Source organism: Bactrocera latifrons, unplaced genomic scaffold (genome assembly GCF_001853355.1).
Source record: "Bactrocera latifrons isolate USDA-ARS-PBARC rearing strain unplaced genomic scaffold, ASM185335v1 scaffold_57, whole genome shotgun sequence".
Taxonomy (NCBI): Eukaryota; Metazoa; Arthropoda; class Insecta; order Diptera; family Tephritidae; genus Bactrocera; species Bactrocera latifrons.
Window position 1 is genome coordinate 247,495 of NW_017537234.1, and position 7,423 is coordinate 254,917.

Here is a 7,423-nt window from a genome sequence, read left to right on the forward strand (position 1 = left end):
TTTTACTAATTTTTTAAATTTTACTAATTTTTTAAATTTTACTAATTTTTTAAATTTTACTAATTTTTTAAATTATGTTACTTTTAAAATTTATCTCTTGTTTTTAATTACTGTAATTTTTAATTGTGTTTGCATTTGCATTGAACAGTCTTGAAAAGACAATTTGTCGTCCAACGCAAAAAGTAAATCGTTATGTGTGCTCGTGCTTGTGCGAAAATAAATGGAAAATGCGAAGCTGATAACCGCGTAGAGTATTTATTGTGCAAGCAAATAGATAAATTTCTTTAATTTTTTGTAAAAAAATCGAAGATAAGCGAAATTATCGCGAAAGTAATGAAATAATGGTAAATGAAAATGGAAGTGTAAATAAATGCTAAAATAATTTTAAAAAATCACAAAAATTTAAAAAATAAAAGCAAAAAAATATAAAATTATTCTCTGAAATGTATTTTAAGTAAAAGTCAATGAATGCATTAACTAAATAAAAAAATAATAAAATGTACTTATAACTATGGAATTTATGAAAAAACTTAATTGATTTATGTATTTAGTGTTTAAAACACATTTAGAGATAAAATATTGAAGAGCTGACAAAAAACTAAGCAAAAAAATCTTACGGAGAGATATAAATAAATAGAAAGATATATCCTATTATATAAAAATAAAATACTAACAACAATTCAAGTCTAATTAATTAATAGAAATACTTAAAAGCTAAATGTTAAGAAATACATTTGCATCTAGTGTTGTCTTATTGGGTCGGAAGGAGATGTGTATAAGAGACAGATTTCCTTGATTAATTTTTTATTACCTTTTTAATTTTTATTTTTTTTTTAATTTAATTTTTTTTTAATTTTTAGATTTTTTAATATCACATTTTGAGTGACTTTTGTGATTGAAGCCTTGTTGACTAATTTAATCATTAATTAATATTACATAATTTTTAATTTCCTTTTCATTAAATTTCACTATAAAAATTTTTATTACTACTTATTTATTTTTTTTTACTTAACTCGGCTATTTAATAACTTATTCGCAAGGGAATAACTTTCAAATACTTAGTTTTGCTATTGTTGTTGCGCGCATTTACAATTAGACATTTGACCTTTTCTCATTCGATTTGTATAATTTGGTGGCGTAAGCGCTTAAAAGTTGTTAAATTTTTATTATTTTTTAATGACGAGTTGTTTGCAGGCACTTAGCAAGGGTATTTTTTGCCAAGTTCCCAGAGGTAAGAAGCTGTGCTCATTGAGCTTTGACTCGTAAAATGAAAAGTGCTAGTGGCTTGTATTAATTGTTAACTGTATATGCTATAATTTATTTGCAATAAATAGTTTCTTGAACTCTGCTAAGGACTATGATTTAGTTAATTGAAAGTTTTAGTGTTGAAACAAATTAATGGATTTTTTTCCAATTTACAACTACTAATGAGTCAGTACTAATTAGAGACTTGTGAATGCGGCAATGTTTGACGTACAAGGTATGTGTTTAGTTGGGGTGCTTGACTTACGTAAGTGATTTGAGTGATAACATGCGCTTTAAATACAGAACATGTACGAAAAACGTGAAATGTACTGAAGGATTTAAACTTATCAGAAGTACCTAAGATCTATTAATTCCAGTTTTAGGGCACTTAGGAAACTCAAATTCCTATACATAGCACAGCATCCCATTGAAACAGGCTTTGCATCGAAATTTTAAGCTTTTTTGCTAAATTTTATTATCTCAAGAACCCCTCCCGCATTTCCAGAAGCAACCTGTTAACGGCACTAAAGCTACAGAACTAAAAGTTAAAATGTCGATAAAATCAAAAATAATAAGAAAAGTGAGTGCAGCACATGCAACAACAACAAGAAGCAGCACGAACGAACAAGCAAATAAAAAACGAAAGCAGACAGAACAGCAATTAGCATTTCGTTTATGAAAATCAAATCAAATTCAATTTAAGCGCAATTAGCAACAACAATAATATTACTAACAGCAACACAACTTGCAAATAACAACAACACTGGAACTAGCAATAACAAAAGCGACAATCTGCGGCAATTGAAAATGTCAGCGAATGCCTTTCAAAAAATCACAACAACGACAGCAACATAAAGGGGCAAAAATAAAAAATAAGAACAAGCAAAAAACAATAAACAAAAACAAATCGCGCACCACTTGCTGGTGGGAAAATGATTTAACAAGGCACGTCCGGATTTTCCATGCCGAATTCGAAATTTTTTGCAGTTGTTGTTGTCAATGCGCCTGCACGAGTTTGTGTGGCTGTCAACAAGCGCGAACGTGTACGCGCGAGCTAGTGTGAGCGCATGGGGGCGCGAAATTTGCCGCTTGCAACACAGCATGGCGGCGATGGCGGCGGCGACGACAGTACGCTAAGCCGCTAGCCAGCGGTACAGCGTGCAACGTGTCAAAATTTGTCGTCAATGCGCCATAGCATAAAATTAAAATCATATTTCTGTTGCAACAACAACAAAAAAGTGAAAATACAACAACAACAAATCAATGTTGCAGCGCATACAAGTGATTGTTGCAAGTCGCAAGAGGGCACGCTGGCAATCTATAAATTGTGCACTAATCTTATGCCGTTATTGTTGTTGTTGCTGTAATTTTCTGCATTTGGCAAATTGTCATTGTCAGCCGTCATTAATTGTGTGCGACTGTTGCAACATGCGACATTCGAATGTGTAAAAATGCATTTTTTGCGGAATTTCCTTGGTGTTTCACTTTAATTGGTTGTGTTTGTATTGCCGTTTGCCACTACAAGTTGCATGTGTTGGCTGCTAGTGATTTTTTATTGCATTTTATTGCAATTATTTGTTTGCCCTCAAATAGATCAAAGCTTGTCGACTTGCGTTACACTCAAGCGCAAATTGAAGTGTGAGACTGTGCGCACTTTCTTGTGGCAAGTTAAGTACTTGTGAAGAGTCACAAGTAAGGTATTGTGGAAACCAAAATTAAGTGTGTGCATGCGAAGATGCATAATTTTTAACAAAAAATATTTTCTAGTTTTTGTTGCAAGTTGGTAAAAACACGAGTTAACGCTTGAAAGTAACGTTATTTTACAATATAAAACAGTAAAATTTGGTTGCAAAAAGAAAAACATGCATTTTGTGGCATGTTGCAAATATTAGAAGATGTAAGGCTTTGGTTATACTTTTCATATATTGCAAATCACTTACTTATAAGCGAGTAGATACAGGGAAAGGATTGTTGCAATATAAAATAAGTGTACTAATACAGAAAGGCATGCTTTTTAACAAAAGATAAATTGTTCGTTAATGTTGCAAACTGCTAAAGTCGCGCAATTATACTTGATTGTATAGTTATTTAACTTTATATAACCCTTAAGGTTGAGTGCAACACAAGAAAATACAGAAATTCATGATTTTTGGCAAAAAATATTTTTTAGTTTATGTTGCAAGTTGTTAAGATCGCGCGTTTACATTTGTTAGGACAGTTATTTAACTTTATGCAAACGTTACGTTTCAGTGCAATACGGAAAAGTGCATATTTTGCCATGTTGCAAGTATTAAAAAGAGCTAAAGCTTTAATTATTGCAAGCAATGCATTGCTAGTCACGTAAATTTCTTTCTTTATTTCATAATAATTTATTGTAGCAATAAATAAGCAATATTTGACTGAGTTGCAAGCAAAATACCGTTGTTGCAAGTTGCAATTTAAGCGTTTAATGCAAAATAACGCACAGAAATTAGCGTCATATGCTTTTAAAATTATATTTCCTTTGCATTATATAGGCGCAACAAGCATGTTGCACATTTGTATGCTGCAACACCTTCGGAAATTTATTTTTTCCTACCCGCAAACGACTATATTACTTTAAAACTAATTATATTGCCTGAGAATGCCACTTTGCCATATGTTGCAAGTCACTGCATTTACATTAAAGAGCAACTTAAATCATTGTAACTGCCCTGCGCTCAGCAGACATCATTGTGCACTTGCTATTTGCATGCATATTGCACTTAAAAGCAACTTGCCATAATAAATTTTCCAGCATAATGCTTTAAATCGTACTATTGTTGCAATATTAGCGACTCAATTAAGTTGTATTTGTAGTGCAAAGTTTACTGGCAACGCTGTATGCATGTGGCACACATTTAAATGCGCGCAGTAATGCGTGTGTAATGTTAATGTTGCCAACAATCATACAGAATACAACGAAAATTGCATGTGGCAAGCAAAAGTGGCACGCACGAAAGCGCGCCATGGCCGTGCAAATATGTATGCTTGTGTTAGTAATAAGTTGATTAAGGCATGCACACGAAAAAAGCGCTTTAAATGCGTATATGCGAGGCAGCGGCAAAAAAGCACAAAGCGCTTTTACAACAATAACGCCGCAGATTTGTTGTTTGTGCGAAAGTAAATTAAAAATTTTGCGCATTTAATTTCTCGCGCAATATTTTTCCACGCAGCGCTGGTTTCTGCCACATTTCTTTTTTTTTTCTTTTTTTTCATTTGAAACGTTTATTTTACTGCCACTGCGTTGCTAGTTACGCGTACTTGCCACAAGTTGTTGCAAGTTGTGCAAATTGTAAATTTGTTTTAACGCCACAGCACGCAAGCACAGTTACCTGCACACACACACACACACGCGCTCCTGTGTCCGCGCCAAAAGCACTCGTTGGCAGCAGCGCAATCCTGCAACATCATGCCACACATCAAACTCTTCACAACGCTGTATTAAGGGCGCTTAATTTTTTTGTGATTTTAAGTTTTCTGTTGCATTTTTTGTGAACCACCAGCTAAAATAAACAACGGCACGTATTTTGTTGCAACAGCGCTGTTGCCGCTACATGCAAGGCGGTAATTGTTTTCGCCGTTACTTTTTCACGTTGTTGTTATGCTACATTTTGCGACGCCGTTGTTGTTGCCGCAATTTTCATTATAGCCAGCTACAACATTTTGTGGCATGTTGCATGTGGCAAGTAGCACATAACGCGCATACGCAATTTAATATTACATAGTTGTTGTTATTGTTGTTTGCTAGGCATTTTCACTGCTGTTTTCGCGCGTTTGGGGAATTTCCGCGCGGCAGCCAGGAGGCAAGCGGCCGCCGCGTCTGTTGCACTTCAAAACTTTTCGCAAACTCAACTTCAATTTTGCAAATTTTTCGTGTTGCACGCTGTTTGTGTGTGTGTGCGCGTTTTAATTTTTATTTTGCATTACTATTTAACTTTATGATTTTCGCCTTGTTGTTGTAACTGCTGTTGCACGGCTTGTGTTCATTTAATGTCGGCGGAAAGTGAATTTCCAGCGCTGCGAGACGCCCGCGAGACGTCTGAAGTTGTGGCAGCACCCTGTTGGCGGGAGTGATTTGGAGAGACGCGGCAAAAGTTTGGTAGGCTGCAGGCTGGAAGGGGGCCCTGTAGGTAAAATTTTGTATATTTAGGCAACCCCGCAGCGCCTAACTACACGCCGGCACTTTAACTGCGGCAGGAAGCACTTCTATGCCGCCGGCAAAACTATTTCGCAAATATTTGCGCCAACAAATGCAAATAAAAAAGGAATTGAAGTGAAAATGGCGGCCGACTGGCTAGTCGTAACACGGCAGTATGCGCCGACAAACAAATATCTAAGTAAAGAAAAATTTATTTTCAAAGTAGATGGTGAAAGTGAAAGGCGGCTGCAAAGTCAAGTAAGTGTTGTGTGGCGCGCGGTGGTACAAATGCTAATAAATAGAGCTTTAAGTAGCCAACCAATTAGGCAATTATTTAGTGTCTAGATATTCCTGAACTCCGATAATGACCTTGATATTCTACATAATTCTCAGTAGTTATCATTGCAGCAATTCTACTACAAATTCAATATAATCTATGCGCTCAAGCGCACTTAGCAGGCACTTTTTAAAGTCACATTTGCTATTTGCTGTGTTTGCGTCTTGGCTAAGTGTTCCACAAGTTCAGCAGACGTTGAGTGCACGTTGAGCGCGTCAGTGCGCAAGAAAGCCTACTTGAGTGGCGCATTAAGTAAAGATGCGTAGAGATTGCAGTGCGGCATGCGTGCCGTGGCGACTCGAAGCGTAGGTGTGAAGCATTCTAGACATTTTCACACCTCTAAGAAAGGCAGAGAAAAAGCACGAAGGGTAGACTGTGACAATTCTGAGGAGCGTGATGCTTTCAAGTAAAAAAAAAAAAACGATGCCAAGGAAAGAAATAAAATGGCATGTAATGAAAGCGGTGAGGTTTTGAATGTTGAAAATGTAAAAATATGATGACTAGAGCTACTTGGAGCAAACTTGGCGAACTCTAAGGCTTTGTGCCTCAAAAACAGCTGGTGTTATTTATACTTTCTTGAAATATATCTTTTTTTAAAGTACCTCGGTAGTAAAGCGCGCTATAAAAACACAACAGTTTCATATATTTCTGCCAGTGAACTCAAGTCCTTAACACGTTGACTACGAGTTCGGCGCATTCACCTATATTTCGTGGTTTTACCCACAAACTTTATTAGAAAATGAAGAGAAGCAGAGAAATATGTAGAGAAAAGCATACAAATATATAGGGCTATATCTTAAGAATTTCAAGTGAAAAGATTCACACCAACAATGCCTTACATTTTTTTTTTTGCCTTGGAAGACACTGCAATGCATTGTGGCATCAAATTTACTGACTTATATATATCTGAATATACTATATAAACAACACACACGTGCTCAAGTGCAATTCCAAGGCAAATGTGTGGAAGGACAAGGTGTCTAAGATGATAATGATGTTGTTATTGTTGCAAAATGTTGCAGTTGCAACGCACCAATGCAGTGTAGATGCATGTTGCACGCGTTGCAACAGCGCAAAATAATAGAATATTTATATATTGCGGTTTATATAGGCAGATGTGTTAAAAAAATTTGCGAAATTTGTGAATACATGAACGCTTTCGCGCTGACGCGTTGCATCACAATGGTTAATACACCAGTGACTTGCGTGTTAAGGTCGTTGTGGCAGCTTAAGGGTACGAAATGTGTAGTACTTTCAGCAAAAATACATAAAATTTAAGCTTTAACAAAGCTTTTTCGTAAAATAAATATTTTTCTTATATTTCTCAGACGGTTTATAGTAAATTTGTATCTTATACAATCGAAGTCCACGTTTAGTGCCAAGAGAAATCGTGAATCAATAAATATTGACGGATTTATCTCCAAGTTCAGCTTCATTGAGACACAGATCGATTATACAGTCCTCAGTTTTCATCAACTTCTGCTGTACCTTTTTACGTTCTTCTTTATTGAGGTCCATGAGACTGTTTCGAGCTATATGATAATTTTAGTCGATGAACAGCCGATGATGTCAGGAGCAGATATTTTTATACTCGATATCCATTCAAATCTTTAAACGCAGACCTACGGTGCTTCGGTTTTCCAAGGGCACGATGAACGTTCCTGTAATAGTCATGAAGAGAG